The sequence below is a fragment of the Trichosurus vulpecula genome, chromosome 2, assembly GCF_011100635.1.
Source record: "Trichosurus vulpecula isolate mTriVul1 chromosome 2, mTriVul1.pri, whole genome shotgun sequence".
Lineage (NCBI taxonomy): Eukaryota > Metazoa > Chordata > Mammalia > Diprotodontia > Phalangeridae > Trichosurus > Trichosurus vulpecula.
In genome coordinates, this window is record NC_050574.1 from 294,657,660 (window position 1) to 294,671,267 (window position 13,608).

Sequence of the window (13,608 nt, forward strand, 5' to 3'; positions counted from 1 at the left end):
AAGAACGGTCTCTCTTAATAGTTATGACTAAAGTATCTACATGCACTAACTGTGTACAAGATGGCAAAAGGGAGAGAAAAGAAAATAAGACATGGACTCTGTCCTTGGGAAGATAGAACAAACATAGGAAAATACATATTTCTTAGTAAAGAAGCATACATTGATACCCTAGTTAACCAGCCTTATGAAATAATCAGCCTTATGGGGGAATGAATAGGAAATGATCTCATTAATAGAATTCTGTGACTTGAGTGTTAAACCTTGTCTGTAGTTGTGAAAATGCAACATTTAAAATAATAGTTTTAATCTTTGTATCCTTAAAGATCAATGTGCTTAATAATGCTACAGCATCCTAACAACATTCTCTTTACATATTTCCTAGTGCAGTTAGGATTTTTTCATGTGTTGAAAAAACATCATTAATTCTTCTGTTTGCATAATATTAACATTTATAGTTTATTGAGTGCTTTATGTAATAAGTTTGGATTATGTTTACCTTTTCAATGTAGGTTGTATTTCCTTAAAAAGTAAGATCATTAAGTAAGTTAGATATGACCGATAGTGCTTGCATAATAAATGAGGCTTTTGACAGCATGAAAAATTTCAAACCAATATAACTCTTAATGACTGGAACGTACTTCTTCCACAATAATATTTAGAGGCTCTTTCTTTTGTTTTGAAGGTTTAAGTGAAGGAGCAGCTAGGTGGTACAGTGGATAGAGCACTGGCCTTGGAGTCAAGAAGACCTCAGTTCAAATCTGGCCTCAGATGCTTACTGGTACGTGACCCTGGGCAAGTTGCTTAACCCTGACTGCCTCCAAAAAAAAGAAAATTTAATTGAGATTCTGATCTTTGAAATTTCACTATTCCTTCCTGTTGTTCCATCTTCCTTTGAAAATAATATATCTGGTTACTTGAGGTTTTGGGCTATCTCAATTCTGGTTAGCCAGCATTTCTGGAGATACTTTTTGTCAGACCAGTGACTGATTTTCTTTGTGTAGGGGACTCCTTGTAAGTAAATTCTCTTTCCTAATTGCAGGCTGACACCTGCTCTGTATAGTTTTAGAGTTGTCTGTGCATTGAGGGTTAAAGTGACTTGCCCAGGTTTACATTGTAAGTATCCATCAGGCAGGATTTGAATTCATGTCTTCCTCCAAGACCAATTCTGTTTCAATTATACTATATTACCTTCTATATACAGGAGTTCATACATGTCTAATTACAACTGCCATGAAAATATTCTTTGGGAATTCTAGAATAATGGGGTTGTCTGAAGCTAGGTGGAACTAATCAAGAAAGGTCTCATTGAGGAAATGACTTTTGAACTAGGTCTTCGAAGACTTTGGCAAAGTGGTAAATGGAACTAGTAGAGGTTGGTAGTGGTAGATGCTAGTGGTAGATGGATTGTGGATGGGAGGAACACCTAAGACTCAGGCAGGAGCTAAAGAATCATTTGGGAAAATAGGGGGTGGAGCCAAGATGGTGGCTGGAAAGCAGAGACTTGCTTAAGCTCTCCCCAGATCACTCCAAACACCTGTAAAAACTGGCTCTGAACAAATTCTAGAGCTGCAGAACCCATGAAATAGCAGAGGGAAACAGGTCTCCAGCCCAGGAAAGCCTGGATAGTGGCTGGGAAGGGTCTATCCCATGGAGCTGGGAGTGAAGCGGAGCACAGCCCACCGTGGGCCGTGCCAGGACCAACCAGACCGGGAACCAGGTGGAACAGACGGTAGGGCCCTGAATCATTGAACAGTGGCAGTTACCAGACTTCTCAACTCACAAACACCAAAGACAACAGAGCAGGTTAGTGGGGAAAATGGCTGGATCTGCTGGATTGGAGTGAAAGGAGTGCATGGTTGGCCCTAGCCCTGGGGGCATGGAAGTGGTGCAGCTCTGGGGCTGCTTCCAGAGCTCCAGCTGTGGTTGCTTCCAGCCCCAGGCTCACCCAGTAGGAGGAATTAAGTGTTGGATCAGAGTGGGAGTGCAGAGCCTGCTTGGATCTGGGTCGCGGTCCATGTTGGCAGTTCTTGGGGGAGGAAAAGCACTTGTGTGGCAGAGCTTGCTGTGTAGAAGTAGCTCTGAAAACAGCAGCACAGCCCCTAAAGCTTGGGACAAAGCACTCTCTACTCTACAAGTATTCATACCCTCACAAAAAGCTCAGGGGTCGAGGACTTGGCTGGGAGCATGAACAGGCAGCGAAAATGGACTCAGATTCAGTCTCAGACTTTGGAACCTTTTTTTGGTGACAAAGAAGATCAAAACATACAGCCAGAAGAAGTCAACAAAGTCAAAGAACCTACATCAAAAGCCTCCAAGAAAAATGGGAATTGGTCTCAGGACATGGAAGAGCTCAAAAAGGATTTGGAAAAGCAAGTAAGAGAAGTAGAGGAAAAATTGGGAAGAGAAATGAGAGTGATGCAAGAAAATCATGAAAAACAAGTCAATGACTTGCTAAAGGAGACTCAAAAAATACTGAAGAAAATAACACCCTAAAAAATAGACTAACTCAAATGGCAAAAGAGTTCCAAAAAGCCAATGAGGAGAGGTATGCCTTGAAAGGCAGAATTAGCCAAATGGAAAAGGAGGTCCAAAAGACCACTGAAGAAAATACTACCTTAAAAATTAGATTGGAGCAAGTGGAAGCTAGTGACTTTATGAGAAATCAAGATATTATAAAACAGAACCAAAGGAAAGAAAAAATGGAAAACAAAGTGAAATATCTCATTGGAAAAAAACACTTTCCTGGAAAATAGATCCAGGAGAGAGAATTTAAAAATTATTGGATTACCTGAAAGCCATGATCAAAAAAGAGCCTAGATATCATCTTTCAAGAAATTATCAAGGAAAATTGCTCTGATATTCTAGAGCCAGAGGGTAAAATAGAAATTGAAAGAATCCAACAATCACCTCTTGAAAAAGATCCCCAAAAGAAAACTCCTAGGAATATTGAAGCCAAATTACAGAATTCCCAGGTCAAGGAGAAAATACTGCAAGCAGCCAGAAAGAAACAATTTGAGTATTGTGGAAACACAATCAGGATAATACAAGATCTAGCAGCTTCCACATTAAGGGATCAAATGGCTTGGAATATGATATTCTGGAGATCAAAGGAGTTAGGATTAAAACCAAGAATCACCTACCCAGCAAAACTGAGTATCATGCTCCAAGGCAAAATATGGATTTTCAATAAAATAGAGGACTTTCAAGCTTTCTCAGTGAAAAGACCAGAGCTGAATAGAAAATTTGACTTTCAAACAAAAGAATCAAGGAAGCATAAAAAGGTAAACAAGAAAGAGAAATCATAAGAGACTTACTAAAGTTGAACTGTTTTGTTTACATTCCTACATGGAAAGATGATGTGTGTAATTCATGATACCTTTCTCAGTATTAGGGTAGTTGAAGGGAATATACATACATACATATCTATCTATCTATCTATCTATATCTGTCTATCTATCTATCTATCTATCTATCTATCTATATATATATATATATCTAGGCAGAGGGCACAGGGTGAGTTGAATATTAAGGGATGATATCTAAAAAAATAAAATAAAATTAAGGGAGGAGAGAGGAATATATTGAGAGAGGGAGAAAGGAAGAGATAAAATGGGGCAAATTATCTCACATAAAAGTGGCAAAAAAAGAAGTTCATTGGAAGGGAAGAGGGGGCAGGTAAGGGGGAATGAGTGAATCTTGCTCTCATCAGATTTGACTTGAAGAGGAAATAACACACACACTCAGTTGGGTATCTTATCCCACATGAAAGTAGTGGGAAGGGGATAAAAAAGGGGGGACTATAGAAGGGAGGGTAGATGGGGGAGGAGGTAATCAAAAGCAAACACTTTTGGAAAGGGACAGGGTCAAGGGAGAAAATTGAATAAAGGGGACAGGATAGGAGGGAGGGAAATATAGTTAGTCTTTTACAACATGACTGTTTATGGGAGTGTTTTGCATAATGATACATGTGTAACCTATGTTGAATTGCTTGCCTTGTTAGGGAGGATGGGTAGGGAGGGAAGAGGGGAGAGAATTTGGAACTCAAACTTTCAAAAGCAGGTGCTCAAAAAAGTTGTGTTTGCATGCAACTGGGAAACTGTAGGCAATGGGGCATAGAAATCTATCTTGCCCTATAAGAAAGTAAGGGGGAAAGTGATGGGGGGAGGGGGAGTGGGGTGACAGAAGGGAAGGCTGACTGGGGAATGGGGCAATCAGAATATATGCCATCTTGGAGTGGGGGGAGGGTAGAAATGGGGAGAAAATTTGTAACTCAAAATCTTGTGGAAATCAATGCTGAAAACTAAAAATATTAAATAATAAAGTATGGAATTAAAAAAATAAAAAATAAACAATCATTTGGAGAGAATCAATAATCCTATTTATTTTTGTTCTAATCATGATTCTTTTATTTGCTACCTCTATGACCATGGGCAAGCCACTTAAACTCTGAGCCCAAGTACCCTTGTCTGTAAAATGAGAAGGTTGGACTAGATAACCTCGCAGATCTCTTCCAGCTCTTAATCTATGAGCCTATGATCATTCTGCAAGTTCCTCCACCGAAAGGTCAGTAAAGAGTCTTTGAATCATCATCCTAGGTCATTTATTTTCCAGGCTATCAGGTGAATGGCTCACATAACAAATGGAAAAGAAAAGCAGTGTGGATCCCTCATTTGTAGAGTATACCTGCTTGACACAGAGAGCAATGTTGAAATATCCCTTGCTAACTTCCTGGAGCTGTGGGGTTTTTTCTTTTTTAAACATGATTTATATCCAGTGCAAAGGTGAGTAATATAGCAATTCATTATAGTAATGTGAATAATGGAGAATATATAGGCTTTCCTGTGCAGCATCCAGTTTTCTTTTTGCTTGTCTGAATGAAACAATCATTAAGATAGGGAAGACAATACTGAGGAGACACAGCTGCCAAAGAAACCTTCTGCCTCCCAGAGTAAAAACGAGATTATTAGGGAGAACCTCTCTGTAGGGGTAGAAAGGAAAAATCCAATCATTTCTGGATTCCTACCCTACTTCTACCGTTATCTCTACAGGAGCTGGAAATCTCACTGGGGTAGGCTTTGTCCCTGTTCCTGTCCCTGGTCTTGCTTGGAGGAGAAACTTCTACTTAGGAAGTAGGATTAGTTGGTCATTTGCTGATTCTGTTCATTGGTATATCCTGGGTGACCAGAAGACTATTCCATGAAATAGAAGAAATGAAAGAACAGAATTAAGTGGAGAGAATCAAGGAAAGCTTCTCAAGGGAGGTAAACTTTATGTATTTAATGAATCCCATACCAGGAAAGTGAATTTGAGTCAATAGGTCCCTTTATCAAAAATTCTAATTTGAAATTGCCTTCACTTACTTTTCCTGTGGTACTACCTGTTTCAAATCTTAATCCTGTGCTTTTCCATTTGAATAAGACTCTGATTGTTAATGGCTCTGAATCTTTTGTTCTCTTCTCCTTCTGATCTTGCACTACTAATTCCCAGCATAGGGTTTCTTCAATCATATACCTTTTCTGAGTCAAAAAATGGTAATGAATGAAAAAAGCATTTACTAAGTGCTCACTATGCTCAAAATGCTGGGGTTACAAGCAGAAAAATAAGACATTTCCTGTTCTTAAGGAACTCATATTCTAATGGAGGAGACCACAGTTATGGAAGGTTTCAGCAGCAAGTCAGATGAAAAAGTCCCATGGTCCTTAGGGTACAGCAGCAAAGCAGATAATAATGCTTCTTCTTTAGTATAATTTCCACTAGTAATATCATATCAATTTCTGATGTTGAACTATTTGATACTACCAAGGATTTTGGTGTCAAGAACTTTCCTTTCTGGGTCTTCAATAGCTGTAGCTGTAGAACCTATGTGAGCCTTTGCCAGGCTGTATCTCCACAGAGGTTACTTCCTTGGATGATGGGTGAGGGCACTGGACTGGAATCATCGCCTCTTGGGTTCAGAGTCCCGGGATCGCTCCATCAGGGTCTGAGGGAAGATATTAGTCAAGGTGGCCATGGTGGTAGTTTGACTTGCCTGGCACATACTGCTTCCTGTCTCTCCTTCACCACACCTTGATGCTTTAGCTAGGCTGGATTGCCCATCCTGTGAGTTGCAATTGGTTAACAATTGGTGGGGATAGTGAACGGCTCCCCCTCCCCCAGGGGTTGTTTCCCCAGATGATAGATCTGAAGTCTGGGCTGGAAGAAGGACAGCTGGTCTTGTGGAGTGGGAGAGGGTGCTGCCACTCCCAAGGCTCATATACCTATCTTCCCTTCAGTGGCAGTTGGTCAACAGTTTTTAATTGTGGTGACGAGGAAGGTAAGCCCTTTCCCCACAATGACCTCTTTCCTCAATGATGAAAACAAGGACTTGGCAAAAGTAGGCTTGATGGCTTGGAATTTACTGTTATTCACAGGTCTCTGGGGTTCAGGGTCCTGGGCTGTCTCCTTGGATCTGAGGGGAGATGGTGGTCAAGGTGATGGTGGATAGTTTGACTTGCCTGGCACATTCTCCCTCTGAGCTCTCTTTCAGTGTGTCCTGTTGCTTCAACTAGATTAGTCTGCCTGCCCTGTGGGTAGCAATTGATTGAATAATTGCTGGGGATGACTGGCCTATTTTTTACAGTAGTTGCTTCCATAGATGATATCTGTGAGGACTATGAGGATGACAGTGAGTACTCTGATGGAGAGATTTGCTAAATTGTGCTCATAAGGCCTACTAGTTTCCTACAATTTAACTTTACCTCTAACACCTACTACCTGTGTATCTGTGAGACCTTGAGCAAGTTCTCTGATTTCAGTCTTTTCATCTGTAAAATGAAAGGGTTGAACTAGATGGACCTCTAAAATTTCTTACAGTCCTAGATCTATGATTCTATGAATTAGGCAGTATTTTTATTGATCTCTAATTCCCACCTCCATAGTGGATATTCCACATCTTTTCTTCTATCTTCAATTCCACCCCTATCTTTTTTCTCCCCATAACTGGCTACTCTCAACTTCACTGAAAAGTTTTAGGCTATACAGTATTTACTCCTTCAGCTCCTTTGCTATGCATCTCAAAACATCTCTTTTTCCTCATCCACTCTCTTTCCTTTTTCTACTCACAGCAGATGCTGTAACATTCCTTATGTCAATATTGGACAAAGACTTCACACTTGATCTCATCTTTTCCTGTCACATCTGGGTCCCTGCTTCATTGATCATATCCCCTCTCTCATCTTACATATTTCCTTTCTACTGGCTTTTTCCATTCTGCCTGCAAACACTTGCAATTTTCTTATATACTGAAAGAAAAACCCAAACCCTTAATCTTGCTATCCTGTCAAGCTATCATCTATTATCTCTCCTCTTCCAATGGAAAACTTGAAGAAAAAAGAGATGTATACTTGCCATATTTACTTAGTTGTTTAATTCAACTCATTAACCAACTCCTTGCAATCTAGATTTTATCCCAACCACTTTATCAAAGGTGCCCTCTCTTTTAAATCATACATGACCTTTAATCATTAAATCAATGGCTTTTCCTTAGTTCTTATCACCTTTCTGCATTGTTTGAAATTGTTCCCTCCATTTCATCCCAACTTCGCCCTTGGCTTCCATTATCTTGTTCTTTCCTGCATCTCCCGGTTGGTTTTCAGCTCTCTCTCTCCTCCAAGGCTTTGTTTTTGACTCTCTTTTCTTCCTTCTCTATAGTTTTTCCTATATGTTCAGTTACCAACTCTGTTAGTCAACAAGCATTTGTTAAGCAGGTATGATATAATAGGCACTGTGCTAAGCACAGAGAATACAAAGAAAGGTAAAAGATAGTTTCGGCTCTCAGGGAACATGAGATGTAATAGTAAAGACAATATACAACCTGCTATGTACAAACAAATATCAAAGATAAATTGGAGATAATCAGCAGAAGAAAGTCCCTGGCATTAAGGAGTATTGCAGAAAGTGGGATTTTGGCTGAGTCTTGAAAGAGGTCAGGGAAGTTAGGAGGCAGAAATGACTAGGAAGGAGGTTTCTAAGCATGGAGATCACTAAGTTAAAAATGTCCAGAGTTGAGAGATGGAGTGTCAGTGTGAGGAACAACAAGGCCATTGTCACTGGATTACAGAGTATGTGGTGGTAGGGAGTAGGCATGGAAGGGAGATGTGAGGGAAGGTGTAAGGAGGAAGAAGATTGCAGTTGACTCCAAAAATCTCTATTTCCCTTCCTGATCTCCAGTTGAATTCCAGTCCCACATTGAACAACACATTTTAGGGTTTCCTCTTTTCTCTATGTTATAAAACATAAATTCCTTCATATGACCCTCCACAGTCTGGTTCCAATATACCTCTCTATTTTCCTTCACATTATTCCACTTCACATTATCTATGTTATAGTCAAATTGAACTACTTCACATTTCATAATCTCATCATGCCACATTTTCCCACCTTTAAACAATCACAGAGGCTAGCTCTGGTGAAATAAATTTTTTTTTGGCTTTAGGCTACAGTTCAGGTTTCACATTTCTAGGAATCATCTATTTCCCAGCTTAATATAATCTCTCTCTCTCTCTCTCTCTCTCTCTCTCTCTCTCTCTCTCTCTCTCTCTCTCTCTCACTCTCTCTCTCTGTCTCTCTCTCTATCTCTGTCTCCCTGTCTCTGTCTCTCTCCCTCAGGTCTTATTGGCTTCTTGTTAGGGGTGAAGATGTACCAAGAAGGAACACAAGTGCTCAAAAGATCTTTAGTCAGACAGTATATTACTTATGGGTTTAAACTTATACTTGTCCTACAGTCTCCTAGGCAAACAATGGTTACTCAGGTGTACAGCAGGATCTGTACTGTGATGGAAAATACACATCCCTTGAGTCTCTACCCTTGTATCTCATTGCTGTTGCTGATTAAGTCCCCGATTCACAGGGACTTAAAGGAAGAGGGACCTTACAGAGAGTCTATCCTTGTCCTACAGTCTCCTAGGCAAACAATGGTTACTCAGGTGTACAGCAGGATCTGTACTGTGATGGAAAATACACATCCCTTGAGTCTCTACCCTTGTATCTCATTGCTGTTGCTGATTAAGTCCCTGATTCACAGGGACTTAAAGGAAGAGGGACCTTACAGAGAGTCTATCAGGGAGTGGTCTGGACTGCAGCCTTCTCCCCCACCATCAGCCACAAAGATACTGTGATTAGTCAAGTTTGCAAACCTTACCTAACCTTGATCAGATGAAGTTTGCTAAGTTGGTAGTTTGCTAACCTTGCATTTCTAAAATGTAGATGACTGAACCAGTTGTTGGATGTGACTTCCTAGTATACAGCCAGCTAGGTGGAGCAGTGTATAGAGTGCTGGGCCTGGAGTCAAGAAAACTCATCTTTATGAGTTTGAGTCTGGCCTCAGAGTCTTACTAGCTCTGTGAGCCTGGACAAGTCACTTAACCCTGTTTGCCTCAGTTCCTTATCTGTAAAATAAGCCAGAGAAGAGAATGGAAAACCACTCCAGTATCTTTGCTACGAAAACCCCAAATGGGGTCATGAAGAGTCAGACATAACTGAAACAACCAAATGACAATAACAACAACATAAAGACAGGTCAATCACTGGTCAGTCATTGGCCATACAACAATATCTAAGCTTATCTCATCTATGGTTCAGAAGACTGACAACCACTGACTTAGACTTCTTAGCAGCAGTAAAAACCGGGAGGCAGCTAGTGGAGAGTGGATAAAGTGTGGTCCTGGAGTCAGGAGGAAATGATTTCAAATTCAGCCTCAGACACTTACTAGCTGTGTGAAAATGGGCACTTAATCCTGTTTGTCTCAATTTCCTATTCTGCAAAATGAAGGAAATGGCAAACCAGTCCATTATCTTTGTCAAGAAACCTCCACATGGGGTCATGAAGAGTCGGACATGACTGAAATAACTGAATGATAACCACAAAGTAAAAGCCAAGAATAATTTACTTACAGTTTCAAGCTTTGAGATATCAAAAACAGACATCATTAGCACCTATTATTTCTGTGACCCAACCAAGCCAGCTTATATCCTTCCCCATCCCAGGATGGAAAGTTCATATTCTAGTCTTAAGTTTCACTAGTATAACACAAACTTCTCATCTTCACATAGTAAAGGAGCATATTATATTAGTCATTCATAATATTTTCTAAGGAAACAGACAACCATCTATCTAGTAGGGTGCTCAGGGCTTGACTCGAGAAACAGACAATCCCTGAAACTCCTTGTCACTGCCTAGTTTTCTTCTTTAATGAAGGGCTGGGAAAGAATGTCAGGAACTTCTTCCTCTCTGGCTTTTACCAGCTCAAATCATTGCTTCTCCCTACCTCATAATCAAAAATTGCTGCCAGTGTGCAGGCCATATTGGGGAGCAGGACACTTAATGTCCATAGACTGAGGCTGGAGTGGACTTACATAGTGGGAATCTTCTTACTCTGCATCCATTCACTTGCTTTCACCTCATGTTTTCCTCAACCTTCACTTACCAATTTAATCTTTCCCTTATATATTCTTGTGTCCTGTCAGTCTCTCTCCCCTCCTCCCTGTCAGTCCCTCCAATTACAGTACAAGCTGAGAGCCATATTACTTCCAGCTGTCCTTTGCTCACTTTGAGATTGTTTTCACTAAATAAGGGATACTGGACAAATGCAGTCCAGAAACCAGAGAACCACATACAAATATATGTGCTTTCAACATGTATGGGTCACATCTCCCCTCTTTGATTGTATGTTCCTTGAGAGTGGAGACTGTCATTTTTTTCTTTTTCATATCCTTGGTACTTAACAAAAAAAGTTAAAAGAAGTTGCTTAGTTGTCACTTTGCAATATGGTAGGTGTAAAAAAGTTTCAGATCCATATTCTTTCCGTTCTGCTTACTTTCCTCCAATTGAGAAAAAGCCCTATTACAAACATATATAGTTAAGCAAAACAAATTCCCTCATGGATCATGTTCTTCCCCAACCCCTCCACCCCTCAATATGTCTCATTCTGTATTTTGAGTCCATTACCTTGGAGGTGGGTAATATGTTTCATCTTGAGTCCTCTAGAATTGTGGTTCATTTTTGTGTAAGTGGTTGGTTGGTTGTTGTCCTTCATTTGCTAAGAGGACAAAAATGACATCACTATGCTAGAGTCAGGTTACAGTGTGTCCTACTGTGGCTGGTCAGACCAAACAAGAGCTCAGAATGTTCTGTCACAGGTTGGGTACAAATAGTCCGTGTGAACATTTGGAGTAGATTCTCTAAATTTGTGCATCTCACATTTTTTGAGTTACTTCAATTCTGCTTTGCTTGTAGAGCACAGAACCTTCTCTGATGTGGGTATACCATAGTTTTGTTTTTTGATAATGGTGGGATCTGTTCACAATTCCACCAACAGTATATGTGCCTATTTTCCCACAGCCCCTTCAGAATTTATTGTATTCATTTTTTGGATCCACTTTCAAATCTGCTGGGTGTGAGGTGGAACCTCAGAGTTGTTTTAATTTGTACTTATCTAATAGTGATTTACAACATTTATAAAAGTTATTGATAGATTGAATTTCTTCCTCTGAAAATTAATATACTTTGGTTATCAGTTGAACCATGGCCCTTATTCTTTTAAGTTTGAATCAATTTTCTAGATATATTAGAAATGATATACTTATCAGTGGGATGTGCTGCAAAGATTTAAAAAAAACTTGCTTCTCTTCTAATTTTAGCTGCATTGGTTTTATTTGTGTAAAATCTTTTTAATTTTATGTAATCAAAATTATCTGGTGTAGCTAGGTGGATAGAGTGCCAGGCCTGGGGTCAGGTGAGTTCAAATCTGGCCTGAGATACTTACTAGCTGTGTGATTTCAGGCAATTCACTTAACCCTGTTTGTCTCAGCTCTTCATGTGTAAAAAATGAGCTAGAGATGGGAATGGCAAACTATTCCAGTATCTTTGCCAAGAAAACTCTAAATGATGTCATGAAGAATCAGACATGACTAAAAATGACTCAACAATAACATCAACAACAAAATTATCTATTTTACCTTTTGTAATCCTCTTTATCCCTTACTTGGTCATGAACTATTGCTTCCTCTATTTACATGTGTGACAAGTAATTTCATCTTTACTCCTCTAGTTTGTTTATATCACCATTAATGTATAAGTCATGTATACATTTAGAGCTTTTGTTGGAATGTGGTGTGGGGTGTTACCTTGCTTGTGCTAGACCTCTTTCCAGTTTTTCTGGTGGTTTTTGTCAAATAGTGAATTCTTACTCACAAAGCTTGGGTATTTAGGTTTACCAAACACTAGGTCACTGTGCTCATTTGGTTCTGTGTATCACATACCAAATCTGTTCCACTAGTCAACTTTTCTATTTCTTTTACCAAATTTATTTGATGACTACTGCTTTGAACTACGGTTTGAGATCTGGTACTGATAGGCCCCCTTCTTACTTTTTCTTCTGAATTCCCTTGATATTCTTGATTCTTATTTCCTTCAGATGAATTTTAATGTTATATCTCTATAAAGTAATTCTTTGGTAGCTTAAATGATTTGGCACTGAACAAGTAAATTAATTTAGGTAGAATTATTATTTTTATTGTATTGGCTGAACTTATTGATGAGCGACTAATATTTCCCAAGTATTTTTGTAAAAAAAATTTTGTAGTTGTATTCAAAGAATTCTTGTGTGTGTCTTTCTAAGTATTTTGTACTTTCTTCATTTGATCATTAATTTTGTCTGTAGAAGTTTTTCATGTAATCAACATTATCTGTTTTATCTTTGGTAATTCCAACTATCTCTTGCTTGGTTAAGAATTTATTTCCTACCCACAGCTGTGAGAGATATATGATCTTTTCTTCTAACTTTCAAAAATTATATTATGCTTAATTTTAAAGTTCCATATGTGTTTAGAATGCATTGTGGAATATGGCATAAAGTGTTGGTCTAAGCTTAATTTCTGCTAGACTGCTTTCTAGTTTTCCCAGAATTTTTATCAAATAAGGCATTTTCCCCAGATAATTTATGTTTTCCATTTTATCAAACACTGTCTTACTGAATTCAATTGTTTATGATTCTCTCTCATGTAGTCTGTTCCATTGTTTCATTTCCATTTTTTGACCAATACCAAATTGCTCTGATGACTGCTGCTTTAGAATGTAGTCTGAGGTCTGGTAGTATTAGTTACCCCTTTATCTGTACCACTTTTCACAATTCCCTTTGATATTCTAGGTTTTTTGTTTTTTCCAGATGAATTTTGTTATTATCTTATTAAGCTCTGTAAAGTATCCCCTTGGTGATTTGATTGGTATAGTAATAAAAATGGAAATTAACTTTGGTAGTATTGTCATTTTGATTATATTTGCATGGCCTAGCAATGAGCACTGAATGTTCCTCTGGCTATTTAGGTTATTCTTTATTTCTTTAAGGAGTACTTTGTAATTGAATCTAAATAAATCTTTTCTTTATTTTTGTATTTTATACATTTTGTAGTATTTGGAATGGTAATTCCTCTTCCATTCTTCTCGAATTTTGTTATTATATAGACATGCAGTTTGTTTTTAAGACATGCAGTTTGTAGCATATAATTTTGCTGAAGCTATTTATTGTCTCAATTAGTATCTTTGCTGATTGCCTAGGATTTTCCAAGTATATT